We start from the raw sequence: 15,262 nt of genomic DNA on the forward strand, positions 1-15,262 counted from the left end.
GCTTGGGCCACCATCCGCACCCTGTTATCACTGCTGCAGGGTGCCAATGGGCACAGAGGGAGCTCACTCCTTAAGGTGTTTCTAAGAGAGGGATTGCACGCAACAGAAATCTGGTATACAGCCAGCCAGCCAGTCCCCCAGTATATAGCCAGCAAGTCCTCCAGTATATAGCCTGTCTCCCATTATACAGCCAGCCCCTGCCCAAAATATGCCAAGCCTATAAAAAAAAAAAAAAAAATTACCCTGTTCTCACCTTTCTGACACCCCCCACAGGTCCTCTCCTTACTTCAGCTTAGTCTTCAGGTCCCCGTGATTGGCTGGCACACACAATGACATCAGCCACTTGCCGACGTCATTGTTTGTGCGCTGTCTGCTCCACCATTTGTGTGGTTGCTTCCATTTTGCAAGGACCCGAAGAGGAGCTGGATGCCCCGAAGACGGAGCACCTGAAGTAAGAAGAGACCATGCTGGGGACGTCATAAAGTTGAGTACAGTGTTAATTTTTTTTAATAGACCCGAGTTATTTTTTTTTTAGCACAATAATAGTTAAAAAAGGAAACGTTTCCCTAGAATACATAGAAAAATAAAAAAAAGACAGTTAAAATCATAAACGTGTTAGCACTGCATTCCAAAATGCCCCTTACGTTCCCATAAATCAACTTTATGTTATATTCCCTGGCATGAGAGGGGACATCTCTTGCTCAACCAGACCCTCCCATCTACTCCTCCCCATGTAACATGCCTCTCTCAGTACTCAGCACTTAATGTCATGTAACCAGTGTGATGTTATCTGAGGTCCTGTTACATCCGCAACATCTGATTCATGCATGTATCTGATCACAGTGTGCCTCGATGGAGAATAGGTTGGTGAAGAAGTCCATGAAGGCATAGGGAGGAGTAGAAATCCATGGATTTATGCTGTGTTTTTATGTGATAAGATACATACATGGTGTAGATGTTGCAGATGTAACAGGACCTTAGATGACATCACCCAGGCCAAATGACTTTAAGTGCTCAATAATGTAGCAGAGCTCTCTCTCAATGTTCCATATAGCCGCTTGTCGTAGCACTGAGAGCTGTCAATCAGGAACAAAGAGGGAGGGCACTGCTGTAACCACTGAATATACAAGGCCAATTGTACTCACTTAATGGCATTGGACTCCATCAAGCGAGTTGCAAATATGTTTACAAACTGATTTTTTTAAAGCGAAGTTTCTAATTTATTTAAGTATTTATTTTGGGTGGGTTCATTTCAATGGCAGGTTCTTTTGAAGCCAGTTTGCTGGCGTATTTACATACAATAAATATCAAAATTAGAGAACATACGTTTTCTCTAAATGTTTAGGGTATTTTGTAGTCTTATGTGAGTATATCCTAACATGAGTAAAAAGCTGCATTTTAAGCTTATTTCATAACGGTATAAATTCTAAAGTACCAAATAAAAATGTAGATAATGAGATGAATAAAAAGAACACTGATCAAAATTAGAGAAGCCTTTGCGTGCAGTCACACGTTGCAGTTAAAACTGCATTGCAATCAGTTTTGAAGTGATTTTAAGTGCAGTTTCTTATTTTAACAAGTGAAAGACATTGGGGCCTATTTACTAAGGGTCACACGGCCGCATTTCCGTTGGGTTTTCCGACTTTTCGGGGATCGCGTCGCTGTGACAGGGATTTAGAAGGGGATTGTGTTACACGTGATCGGATTTTGCCGGCTTTCATGCAACACAGATCAGACGGGCATTCGGACGATCTGACGGATTCGGAGAAGCCACCGTTCTTTACTTTAAAATTGTGTTGCAACACAAGCACCTACATGCACCGGGAAGAAGATGGTAAACTCCGGCGGACCTGAGCAGCACAGTGAATCGCGGCACAGTGCATTCACGTCGGGGAACGTACCTCGAGAAAAGCGCATGTGCCCCATTAACCAACAGGTGAATGACATTTGTAAAACATCTTTCCTCTTCAAAATAAAGTTCACCCATTCAGTTTATATCTTTCACCTGTGAAATTAACAAAACTGCACCTAAAACCACCTCACAACTGATTGCGATGCAGTTTTAACTGCAACGTGTGACCGCACCCTTTCAGATGTTAATCTGAAACCTGCTAATTTCCTTAATTATCCGGCACACCCTATTAAATTTGTAGCTTAACTTTTCAGTTTGCACTGACTTTGCAAAAATGTTGTGCCATTCCAAAGTAACTAAAACCCTGTGTCAGCAGGTTGCCGGGATAAAGGCAAAAGTGGTGACCCCATCAGTCATAGCAAAAGAAGTTGGTCATTCCAAGTCTGTGATTCATAGAATATTGCATCTTTACAACATCACAAACTCATTCAAGTCCCCCAAGAAGGCTGCTCACCCTCCAAAGACAAATGCAAGAGAGGCAATAGGTAGAGGTGCAGCATTCTGTCCTAAATGCCCATTCCACAGGACTTGAACATCTCCTGCGTCTCCAGTGTCCCTGGTGCTTCTGGCTCCTGAAGGTGGAACACACTGAACATTCCTGTGGCAGCAATCACAACTTCTGGTTTCCTCAGCGCACCAAAAGGGACATCAGAAGCATCCAAGACAGATCGGCCATAATTCTGAAGCCATCAGCGGTAAGTGCAAATACCGGGCATCTGGTCATATGAGGTGTCCTTTACTCTTTGGAGGTAGGTATTTTCTCAGCACACCAGGTTGGCACCATCTATATTAGGTTATACATTTTTCACTCTTTGTTTCATTTCAGCCATTTGGTAAGTTCAAATAAGTTCTTTTTTTTGCTCATTACTGTACACTCTGAACCCTATCTTATCAGAAAAAAACTGAAATGTAGAAATATTTGCTAATTTATTAAACAAGTAAAACTGAAATATCTCCTGGCCATAAGTATTCAGAACTTTTGCTGTGGCATTCATATTTAACTCACATGCTGTACGTTTCCCTCTGATTCTCCTTGAGATGGTTCTACACCTTCATTGGAGTTCATCTGTGTTTAATTAAACTGACGGGTCTTGATTTGGAAAGTCTATATAAAACCTTACAGCTCACGGTGCATGTTAGAACACATGAGAATCATGAGGACTAAGGAACTGCCCAACTATCAACTATCACTGAAAACCCCATTCCGGAGCACTCTGGATCTCAGACTGGGCCGAAGGTTCACCATCCAACAAGACGATGACCCTAAGCACACAGCTAAAACTACAAAGCAGTGGCTTCAGAACAACTCTTGTGACCATTCTTGACTGACCAAGCAAGAGCTCTCTGGAGAGACTTGAAAATGACTGTCCACCAAATTGAGGGAACTGGAGAGGATATTCAAGGAAAAATGGCAGAAGATCCCCAAATCAAGATGGACGAATTGTTTGGGGGATTGAGAGAGAAGTTTTTCTCCCCATAAACAACACTGTAGAAGACCTAATAGACCTTAACACATGGAAGGACCCAGAGAAAAAAGACTATAGGGCACATTTACATACCCGTCCACTGGAGTTCACAGAAACTGCATTGCCCGACGATAATGCACTATGCCGCGATTCACTAAGATCATGCGCCCGATATCCTGCATGTGTCGCTTCCCCGCTCAGGTCCGACATAGTACACCATCTTTTAAGTGATGCATGTAAGTGCATGGGCTTGCAACGTAATTTTAAAGTTAAATCTCGTGCTCAGTCCGAATCAGTCGGTTCGTCCAACGGCACAACCCCATTTTTGTTGCATGGAAGCCAGCGCGCGTGCCAAAATCCCAGACCCCTGTTAAATACATAACATAAATGTGATGCCTACGCCAATGTTGGAGAATATATGATAGTTATGCCCAATTATAAAAATGTAGCATAGTGCCCAAATACTACTAATATAGTTACTATATGCAGACTGATGGTAAAATGTGCATATATAGCTGTATACCTGAAAACTATACCTGTAATTGGAGCAGTCCGCTTCAAGGCACGATGTCAAACCTTTAAGATTATGGCGTTAGATCATATCCTCGTGAAGTGTTGCTTCAATCCAGCAATAGATCCACATGCAGGTATGTAAACTTGAAACTGCTGTAAGCACAAAAGAGGTAGAGCCCCGGCCGGTGGCTGCTGCCTCCGTGCACAGTCCCGAGTAGTTCCGGGTGGTGACATCACCAAACTACGGTAGGTCTGATGGAACAAACTTCCAACGCGTTTCAGAGACGCTATCAGTGTGCATATAGTAACTATATTAGTAGTATTTGGGCACTATGCTACATTTTTATAATTGGGGATAACTATCATATATTCTCCAACACTGGCGCAGGCATCACATTATCACATTTATGTTATTTATTATAATTGTATCCCTTTGTAAGTGACCCAATAAGTAGGGCGGCCGCAGGTCACCACCCCTTGATACATAACCAACTAATACTCATATAATAGACAACATTGCGCCAATCTGAACAACTTAATCACCCTGTTAAATACATGTCCAAGATGTTTAATCCCCGAAAAAGGCGAACAGTCTGACAAAAGGGAGATGCACGACCCACAGTAAATGAGCCCCTATCTGTTTCAAAATAATTCAGAAGCAGTCTTCTCTTTGACGAAAGCAAAACTAAGAACTGGGACTCTATTCCAAAGGTAGGTGTGCAAGTAATCAGAGTGCTTAAGAAAATGGATTTACCCTCTGAGGATGCCATACAGTTAAAATACAGGAAATCTGCATCTTAAGAAGACATGGGAAGCAGCTATACCACTCTTGAAATTAGCTGCTTCTTTAATGGCTGATGCTGATAGTTGAATGTGTGAGGATTTAGGCAAAAGAAGGAGTGCTCTTTTATGAGGCCTGTAGATCCCTCTAGATAAAAGCAATGGTCTGGAGATTTCCATTCCAGTCAAAACTTTAGTCTTCACAACAGAATTTGTTTGGACCAGATCTTGATACTATTCTTGAAAAGACTGCAGATAAAAAGAAAGGCTTTCTAGATCCAAAAGAGACAGAGAAAAAGACTTCCTTTCCTGACTCCCGTGATAAACAGGCAAAGGTAAACAGGGTCACTGGAATTACCCTAAAGGCGGTAAGGAAAGAGGATTCAACCCCAATCAAAAATTCGCCAACACAACCTACAAAAAGCAGATTCTCAGAGTTGTAGAAATGGGTTACAAAATCGAGTTCAGCTCTCTGCACACTCATTCATTTGTTGTAACATAACAGCACACTCAAAGACTTACACCTTGTGGCAGGAGATCCAAAAGCATGTTGATGAATGTGGTAATCCCTATACCCAAACTGGAAACAATTAAGGGCATCACTATGGTTTCTGATCAAGGAGCATTACGGATGCTACAGATTAATAATAAACCTGAGGAATCTGAGCAAACACATAGTATATAAGAGGGTCAAGATGGAGTCTGTGAAGTCAGCAACACCCTTCTTTCATATAAATGCACATACTACCACATCCTAATTCATATACCCGAGGTTTGCTGTTCTGTCCCAAAAAGGCAAGATGGCTTGCTTCCAATTTCAGGTTCTTTGTTCGGAATGTCTTCAGCAAACAGACCATTTACAAAAATAGTGACAGAATGAATACATTGTGGCGGTCCCATACTTAGACGAACTTCTGCCAACTCAGAAGCAGATCTCAACTATAAGAGAAAAGCTACAATAATAAATTGCAGTATCTATTGTGGATTAGTAGTCTAGAAAAGTTGGATCTTCTTCCAAGCAATAGTACTTTTTGGTATCAACTCCACTTTTCATGTTTGGTGGAAGATGTACAACCCCAAAAACAACTTCCCAACCGTGAAGCATGGGGGTAGAAACATCATACTTTGGGAGTGTTTTTCTGCAAAGGGGTCAGGATGACTACTCAGTATTAAATGGAGGGTGGATGGGGCCATGAATCAAGAGACTGTGGCCAACAACATCCTTTCCTCAGGTGATTGAAAATAAGGACAAGGTCTTCCAGCATGACAAAGAGCCAAAACACACAATCAGGGCAACTAAGGAGTGGGTCCCAAGATTAACAGGGAAAGTGTTGTTACTTTCCTTGTAAGGGCAGGAGTAATTGTCGGGGTACACATAGGGGCAAAATAGCCTCTGCACTCCCCATACTTGACAATATGCACACAGGTAGATACCATTGGAGGCTGTTATGATGACTTGCCTGAATCCCTATAAGGTAATTTTCTGAGGTTCTGTATATCGGCCTACACACAGGTTGGCCATGAACGTGCATTGCAACACAGACGCATTGATTTTATTTCCAGGTATATGCTTGATGATACTCATTTTCACTGGGCATTTTGAGTAGGGGGTGTAATACCTCTTTTAATCTTTTTATATGAAATTTATTAGAGGTTAAAATCTACCACTTAAATTAAACTACACAATTAAATGACACATACTCACCTATTCTCCTCTTCACCCTGATCCCAGTGTTGGTCCTCTTTAATCTTGTTGCAACGGGATCGCCTGAAAAAAAGTTATAAAAAGCAGTCTGTCACGTTACGTCACCTACCTCTCCCATGCTGGGCGAGTATGTGTAGTTTAATTTTGCTTTACTTAAGTGGTAGATTATCCTTAAGTTTTATTGATTCAAGACTTGGTACCATTTGTTAAATATTGCTTTATGTTGTACTGGATGTAACAAGTGAAGACAGCCAGGGTGTCTCTTGTGGACTGACATTAATTAAACTGTCTATTAACTGCTTTGTTAAGGGGTAATATTTTGATTGGTGAGGGTGCAACCACAGGAATGGAGGTTCCGTTATTACTGAATCAATTGTTATTAAAGGAAGGGGCAGGAGGCATACTTGACTAGCCGCTCCAGTAAGAACTGGACCTTCATTCATGTGATCAGTTGGGGTCCCAGAAGTTTTACTTTCCTTCTCCAGTGTCTCAGTGCTATTCTGTTCAATTGCACTCTAAGGCTGCATTCACACTACAGCATGGGGGATGTATATATGGCCGACATACACTCACCAGCCACTTTATTAGGTACACCTGTCCAACTTCTCGTTAACACTTAATTTCTAATCAGCCAATCACATGGCGGCAACTCCGTGCATTTAGTCATGTAGACATGGTCAAGACAATCTCCTGCAGTTCAAACCGAGCATCAGTATGGGGAAGAAAGGTGATTTGAGTGCCTTTGAACGTGGCATGGTTGTTGGTGCCAGAAGGGCTGGTCTGAGTATTTCAGAAACTGCTGATCTACTGGGATTTTCACGCACAACCATCTCTAGGGTTTACAGAGAATGGTCCGAAAACGAAAAAACATCCAGCGAGCGGCAGTTCTGTGGGCGGAAATGCCTTGTTGATGCCAGAGGTCAGAGGAGAATGGGCAGACTGGTTCGAGCTGATAGAAAGGCAACAGTGACTCAAATCGCCACCCATTACAACCAAGGTAGGCAGAAGAGCATCTCTGAACGCACAGTACGTTGAACTTTGAGGCAGATGGGCTACAGCAGCAGAAGACCACACCGGGTGCCACTCCTTTCAGCTAAGAACAGGAAACTGAGGCTACAATTTGCACAAGCTCATCGAAATTGGACAGTAGAAGATTGGAAAAACGTTGCCTGGTCTGATGAGTCTCGATTTCTGCTGCGACATTCAGATGGTAGGGTCAGAATTTGGCGTCAACAACATGAAAGCATGGATCCATCCTGCCTTGTATCAACGGTTCAGGCTGGTGGTGGTGGTGTCATGGTGTGGGGAATATTTTCTTGGCACTCTTTGGGCCCCTTGGTACCAATTGAGCATCGTTGCAACGCCACAGCCTACCCGAGTATTGTTGCTGACCATGTCCATCCCTTTATGACCACAATGTACCCAATATCTGATGGCTACTTTCAGCAGGATAATGCGCCATGTCATAAAGCTGGAATCATCTCAGACTGGTTTCTTGAACATGACAATGAGTTCACTGGACCCAAATGGCCTCCACAGTCACCAGATCTCAATCCAATAGAGCATCTTTGGGATGTGGTGGAACGGGAGATTTGCATCATGGATGTGCAGCCGACAAATCTGCAGCAACTGTGTGATGCCATCATGTCAATATGGACCAAAATCTCAGAGGAATGCTTCCAGCACCTTGTTGAATCTATGCCATGAAGAATTGAGGCAGTTCTGAAGGCAAAAGGGGGTCCAACCCGTTACCAGCATAGTGTACCTAATAAATTGGCCGGTGAGTGTACGTCCCCCATACACTTCTATGGGCTCGCGGCCATATATTGCTATGGAGAGGGGCGGGGGTGAGCTGCGCTCACCTCCTCCTCCTCTCCCCGCGCTGCCATGTGCCCGGTGTGACGGGCTCACGGCAGTCCTCAATGTGTGTTCTGATCACGCCACTCATGCCATGTCACCAAGGCCCACTAGGACCCCTGATCAGATGCAGTGGGCACTGTGACACCCAACACTTTTTTGTCTAACTCCTGGAAAACCCTATTTAGAAAGCAGCAAACACTAGTGTATACCCAGCTTTAGGCCTCATTCACAAATCTGTAATCTCCAACATTGAATTTTGCTAACCATATTCGGAGATCTATATTGATATATATGAGTCAATGTTGTAGGTCCCTTTCATATTTGAAATGGAGAGTTTTATCAGAGTCTGACAAGAGCGTGATCAGGGTTTGTTCAGAGAAAAACAGACATATCATCTACTTGAATCTATGCGAATCTACATATGGTAGACAGATTTTAGAAGTTTGACTTTTCAGAACACTTCAAGAAGCAAATCCATAGAGCAAATGTTTTCACTGCTCCGTTCATGAGCCGAATGCCTGTGCGAAGCAGGTCCTATTCCTGCCCAGTTTACCAGGCTGTAACCAACAGACCGCGGGACCGTTTGAGGCCAGAGACCTGCACACATTTGTGTGAGGGTAGCCTAACCCTATTTTGGCCCTATGGGGTTTTCCAGGAATCCTTTAAGGCACACATTAAATTCTGACTATTATATGTACATGTAGAGATAAAATGTGCAGAATGAAAGACAAGCACACTAGGGTTAATGATAGCAAGGAGGAGAGACAGCTTCGAGTTTTGCTGTTGGGGGATATATGAGACATATAAAATAATGTAAGGTTACACAACTTCACAAATCACACTATACTAACAGATTTACAGAAAAAACAAAGAATTTGGTACAATTACAAAATTATAGCAGTTTTAGGATCACTCACTACTTTTTGAGGGGTTTACGAGACTGTCGCTTTGCTCTTTGTCCCAAAGGCACACAGAGCGTTAATGAAAACCAGCAGCATGTAAATAAACAAAGTTCACAAAAACCGTATCATGTGTGGACATCATCCTGCTTACCCAATACAAGGGCGAGTGGGGGTACACCCGGGGATACTTCCTGCTAATAAACCACACTAATGAGACACTCATGGAAATCATAGACAAACTTACACGTGACACGTGTCAGTGCATCATAATTGAACAAATTATATCTTCTGTATCCCCCAAGTTACAGACCAGTCCCTGGTGTAAAGGTCAAATAAATCCATTGTCAACAATTATAAACGAGTGCCTACATCTGGCTATTATTTTACATGCTGCACAAACTACTATTTGGCTGTCATACACAGAAAACAGCACCCAAAAAAATAAATACAATCCAACATGCACTTATATGTTGAATTGTATTTCTTTCTTGAAACATGGAGCTTGGGAATATAAATCAAAGAGAAGTAGTTGCCCCTAAAAAGCTCATTATAATTTATGGAAGAAAGCAGTAAATTGTGTCAGAAATCTATGGTATCTCCTATCTGGTATAGATTTGATTTCCTGGTGCTCATATTGGACAGCAGATGATATTTAAATGAGAACCAGGGATAGACATTGTATATACTTGCATTTTCCTTAGTTCAAATGCACCTTTACTCGCTTTACCATAGTCCAGCTAAACAATGCGGATACATATGGCATACAGTTCCAGGTGCTCTATATTATGCTACCTGCATTAAGGACACTATGTACAATCTGCTTCTCTCCACCTGCTGCCTGCAGATTGGACACATATACTCAAATAATAATAATGAATGAATGAATGAATGAATGAAATATTCTCATTGATTAAGTGCTGTACAAAGCTGAATGTGCTGACAACAAAATTACAAAAAAAAATCATCAATGGAAATCAAATTTATTAACCAATGAAGGCCTGGATTTGGAGTCACCCACAAAATGGAAGTGGAAAAACACACTACAGGCTGAATCAACTTTGATTTAATGCCCGTAAAAAAAAAGACAAAGTGAGGCTCAGTATAGTGTCTGGCCTCCACGTGCCTGTATGACCTTTCTACAGCGCATCGGCAACCCACATAAGTGGCTCAGGTATGCCGTGCGGGCATACCGCCGTGTGCTGGAGTGGAGGAGGAGGTGTGTACGCATGTACGTCCCCGCAGACGGCCATGTGAATAAGCCCTGTGTCTGGCAACAGCCCAGAAGCAGAAAGGCTACCTCCTCCTTTGTGCAAGGAGGAACAGAAGGAGCGGGTCAATAATGGTGTGGGGTGGCATTTCTGTGGAGGACCGCACAGCCCTCCATGTGCTACCCAAAAGTAGCCTGACTGTCATTAGGTATCAAGATGAGATCCTCAGACCCCTTGTAAGACCATATGCTGGTGCAATTGGCCCTGGGTTCCTCCTAATCCTAGACAATGCTAGACCTCTTGTGGCTGGAGTGTGTTAACAGTTCCTTTCCTGCAAGATGAATTAATTGAAGCAATGGACTGGCCACTCGTTCCCCAGACTTGAATCCAATTGAGCACATCTAGGACATCGGGGGAGATTTATCATTAGGGAGGATTTTGAGCAGTTGTCTACGTAAATAGAACACCATGTACAATCTCCTTAGCTACTCTTGCTCAATAAAATGCTGTCTGTAGTTAGGACACTATGTATAATCTGCTCTCCTCCTCTTGCTCTATAACATGCTGCCTGCAGAGAGGACCCCATGTACAATCTGCAATTAGCTTCTCTTGCTCTATAACATGCTGCCTGCAGAGAGGGCCCCATGTACAATCTGCAATTAACTTCTCTTGCTCTATAACATGCTGCCTGCAGAGAGGACCCCATATACAATCTGCAATTAGGTTCTCTTGCTCTATAACATGCTGCCTGCAGAGAGGGCCCCATGTACAATCTGCAATTAGCTTCTCTTGCTCTATAACATGCTGCCTGCAGAGAGGGCCCCATGTACAATCTGCAATTAGCTTCTCTTGCTCTATAACATGCTGCCTGCAGAGAGGGCCCCATGTACAATCTGCAATTAGCTTCTCTTGCTCTATAACATGCTGCCTGCAGAGAGGGCCCCATGTACAATCTGCACTCAGCTTCTCTTGCTCTATAACATGTTGCTTGCAGAGATGATCTCATGCACAATCTGCTCTCAGCTTCTCTTGCTCTATAACATTCTGCTTGCAGAGAGGACCCTATGTACAATCTGCTCAGATACTCTTGTTCTATAACATGCTTCTATGTATAATCTGCTCTGTTTCCCTTGTTCTATAACATGCTTCCTGCAAATAGGACATTAAACATCTATTGCTGTATAACATGCTGCCTGCAGAGAGGACCCTATGTAGAATCCGCTCAGCTAGTCTTGCTCTATAACGCATTGCCTGCAGATAGAACTCTATGTATAATCTCCTCAGCTCCTCCTGCTCTATAACATGCTGCCAGCAGATAGGACACTATGTATAATCTCCAGCTCTATAACATGATTCTAGAAGATACAACACTATGAGCAATCTGCTCAACTCCTATTTCTCTATAAAATGTGTAATCTGCTCTGTTCCCCTTGTTCTATAACACGCTGCCTGCATAAAGAACATTAAACATCTCTTGCTATATAGCATGCTCCTTGCAGATGGGACACTTGTACGATCGGCTCAGCACCTCCTGCTGTATAACAAGCTCCTGCAGAGAAGATTGCACATCACTGGGCTGTACATGATTGGGGTCTGATGTGTGTGGCTTTTGTGCACAATCCCATTCAATGTTGTCATCTGAGTCACTGCGAAATCAATGCTCATAAACCAAACCCCACAGACCTGATCATAGGACTCTTGTAGGTAGGCTGTACATATAGATTACCGCCATAGAACAAGGCTGAACACCCATTACTACAATTGCCATGCACAGTATAAATAGAGACGGGCTGCAGAGAAGGACACGTCTGAGGGCAGCACAGCAGCGGCACATGTCAGCGCTATACTCACACAGCTCAGCTGCTCCGCTCCTGTCCTCACTTAGCTGCTGCTAGATGCCACTTCCTAGTACACTGTAACACCTCCAGGATGTCAGCGCCACGTGACCAGACAGTGGGAGGAGCCTCTCTAAAGGGAAGTGTCTGGTGGTGTGCGGCTGCAGGCGGCGGAGAAAGCAGGACATGGGGGAGAGACAGACAGACAGGCCGTGAGAGAAGGAGCAGGACATGGGGGGCAGACAGGCCGTGAGAGAAGGAGCAGGACATGGGGGGCAGACAGGCCGTGAGAGAAGGAGCAGGACATGGGGGACAGACAGACAGGCCGTGAGAGAAGGAGCAGGACATGGGGGACAGACAGACAGGCCGTGAGAGAAGGAGCAGGACATGGGGGACAGACAGACAGTGAGAGAAGGAGTAGGACATAAGGGAAACAGACTGAGAGAAGAAACAGAACTTGGGGGACAAACAGGCAATGAGAGTAGGATCAGGACATGGGGTACAGAATTTGAGAGAAGGAACAGGACATGAGAGGGTGCAGGCTTTGAGAGAAGGAGCAGGACATGGGGATAGGCTGTGAGAGAAGGAGCAGGACATTGGGGGATAGGCTGTGAGAGAAGGAGCAGGACATTGGGGGATAGGCTGTGAGAGAAGGAGCAGGACATTGGGGGATAGGCTGTGAGAGAAGGAGCAGGACATTGGGGGATAGGCTGTGAGAGAAGGAGCAGGACATTGGGGGGATATGCTGTGAGAGAAGGAGCAGGACATGGGGGGTAGGCTGTGAGAGAAGGAGCAGGACATGGGGGGTAGGCTGTGAGAGAAGGAGCAGGACATGGGGGGTAGGCTGTGAGAGAAGGAGCAGGACATGGGGGTAGGCTGTGAGAGAAGAAGCAGGACATTGCGGGATAGGCTGTGAGAGAAGGAGCAGGACATGGGGGGATAGGCTGTGAGAGAAGGAGCAGGACATTGCGGGATAGGCTGTGAGAGAAGGAGCAGGATATGGGGGGATAGGCTGTGAGAGAAGGAGCAGGATATGGGGGATAGGCTGTGAGAGAAGAAGCAGGACATGGGGGGATAGGCTGTGAGAGAAGGAGCAGGACATTGGGGGATAGGCTGTGAGAGAAGGAGCAGGACATTGGGGGATAGGCTGTGAGAGAAGGAGCAGGACATTGGGGGATAGGCTGTGAGAGGAGCAGGACATTGGGGGATAGGCTGTGAGAGAAGGAGCAGGACATTGGGGGATAGGCTGTGAGAGAAGGAGCAGGACATTGGGGGATAGGCTGTGAGAGAAGGAGCAGGACATTGGGGGATATTCTGTGAGAGAAGGAGCAGGATATGGGGATAGGCTGTGAGAGAAGGAGCAGGATATGGGGATAGGCTGTGAGAGAAGGAGCAGGATATGGGGGAGGGCGATAGGCTGTGAGAGAAGGAGCAGGACATTGGGGGGATATGCTGTGAGAGAAGGAGCAGGACATGGGGGGTAGGCTGTGAGAGAAGGAGCAGGACATGGGGGGTAGGCTGTGAGAGAAGGAGCAGGACATGGGGGGTAGGCTGTGAGAGAAGGAGCAGGACATGGGGGGTAGGCTGTGAGAGAAGGAGCAGGACATGGGGGTAGGCTGTGAGAGAAGAAGCAGGACATTGCGGGATAGGCTGTGAGAGAAGGAGCAGGACATGGGGGGATAGGCTGTGAGAGAAGGAGCAGGACATTGCGGGATAGGCTGTGAGAGAAGGAGCAGGACATTGGGGGATAGGCTGTGAGAGAAGGAGCAGGATATGGGGGATAGGCTGTGAGAGAAGAAGCAGGACATGGGGGGATAGGCTGTGAGAGAAGGAGCAGGACATTGGGGGATAGGCTGTGAGAGAAGGAGCAGGACATTGGGGGATAGGCTGTGAGAGAAGGAGCAGGACATTGGGGGATAGGCTGTGAGAGAAGGAGCAGGACATTGGGGGATAGGCTGTGAGAGAAGGAGCAGGACATTGGGGGATAGGCTGTGAGAGAAGGAGCAGGACATTGGGGGATAGGCTGTGAGAGAAGGAGCAGGACATTGGGGGATAGGCTGTGAGAGAAGGAGCAGGACATTGGGGGATATTCTGTGAGAGAAGGAGCAGGATATGGGGATAGGCTGTGAGAGAAGGAGCAGGACATTGGGGGATAGGCTGTGAGAGAAGGAGCAGGACATTGGGGGATATTCTGTGAGAGAAGGAGCAGGATATGGGGATAGGCTGTGAGAGAAGGAGCAGGATATGGGGATAGGCTGTGAGAGAAGGAGCAGGATATGGGGGAGGGCGATAGGCTGTGAGAGAAGGAGCAGGACATTGGGGATAGGCTGTGAGAGAGGGAGCAGGACATGGGGGATAGGCTGTGAGAGAAGGAGCAGGACATGGGGCGATAGGCTGTAAGAGAAGGAGCAGGACATGGGGGGATAGGCTGTAAGAGAAGAAGCAGGATATGGGAGAGGGCGATAGGCTATGAGAGAAGGAGTAGGACATGGGGGATAGGCTGTGAGAGAAGGAGCAGGACATTGGGGGATAGGCTGTGAGAGAAGGAGCAGGACATTGGGGGATAGGCTGTGAGAGAAGGAGCAGGACATTGGGGGATAGGCTGTGACAGAAGGAGCAGGACATTGGGGGATAGGCTGTGAGAGAAGGAGCAGGACATTGGGGGATAGGCTGTGAGAGAAGGAGCAGGACATTGGGGGATAGGCTGTGAGAGAAGGAGCAGGACATTGGGGGATATTCTGTGAGAGAAGGAGCAGGATATGGGGATAGGCTGTGAGAGAAGGAGCAGGATATGGGGATAGGCTGTGAGAGAAGGAGCAGGATATGGGGGAGGGCGATAGGCTGTGAGAGAAGGAGCAGGACATTGGGGATAGGCTGTGAGAGAGGGAGCAGGACATGGGGGATAGGCTGTGAGAGAAGGAGCAGGACATGGGGCGATAGGCTGTAAGAGAAGGAGCAGGACATGGGGGGATAGGCTGTAAGAGAAGAAGCAGGATATGGGAGAGGGCGATAGGCTATGAGAGAAGGAGTAGGACATGGGGGATAGGCTGTGAGAGAAGGAGCAGGACATTGGGGGATAGG

General features: G+C 45.6%; 1 protein-coding gene across 2 annotated transcripts in view; it reads right to left on the reverse strand.

Annotated features, from left to right (window-relative positions):
• SLC35A3 (solute carrier family 35 member A3) overlaps nucleotides 1–12,349 on the reverse strand; it is a 36,258-nt gene extending 23,909 nt beyond the window's left edge. Inside the window, exon 1 of one of the 2 annotated variants that reach the window (XM_072127167.1) lies at nucleotides 12,198–12,349. The gene's annotated coding sequence lies outside the window, so the exon portion shown is untranslated. Of the gene's footprint in view, nucleotides 1–6,376; nucleotides 6,424–12,197 lie in introns of those variants that run through there. The other variant, XM_072127168.1, reaches the window with a different exon arrangement.
• Nucleotides 12,350–15,262: the final 2,913 nt, after the last annotated feature.

The sequence above is a fragment of the Engystomops pustulosus genome, chromosome 10 (assembly GCF_040894005.1).
Source record: "Engystomops pustulosus chromosome 10, aEngPut4.maternal, whole genome shotgun sequence".
Classification (NCBI taxonomy): Eukaryota; Metazoa; Chordata; class Amphibia; order Anura; family Leptodactylidae; genus Engystomops; species Engystomops pustulosus.